Source organism: Musa acuminata, chromosome BXJ3-5, assembly GCF_036884655.1.
Source record: "Musa acuminata AAA Group cultivar baxijiao chromosome BXJ3-5, Cavendish_Baxijiao_AAA, whole genome shotgun sequence".
In the NCBI taxonomy this organism is placed as follows: domain Eukaryota; kingdom Viridiplantae; phylum Streptophyta; class Magnoliopsida; order Zingiberales; family Musaceae; genus Musa; species Musa acuminata.
The window spans coordinates 28,472,073-28,472,500 of NC_088353.1; positions in this window are offsets into that span (position 1 = coordinate 28,472,073).

A 428-nucleotide genomic window follows, 5' to 3' on the forward strand; every position below is an offset into this window, starting at 1 on the left:
ACTGTGAGAAGTTTCGAATCTGTTCTCCGCACCTCTGTTAGCCTAATCCATCTTCGCATTTTAATTGGTCATTCAGATTAAATCATTCTCTTTCTTAGTTAAGCTTATGATTCGAGCTTAGAATTGAATCATCATCAGTAAACGACACCCAGGCAAGGACAGGATGGTAATTGTGCGCTTCCAAAGCGGCGGGGGCACCAAATCATGAGACAAACCGCTTTATATTTTTAGACTTGGAATTGGAATCCTCGTTGAACAGCCCAAGGTCGGTGTAGCGTCTCGGAGCCCGACACTGCTTGTGATGTGATTGGACATGGTTCAGTCAATAAGGGAATTCAACTAGTCTTTTCCCGCATTACACGCATGTCAACTAGGGAATTCAACGAGTCCTTTCCCGCGTTACACGCGTGACGTAGAACAAAGGATGG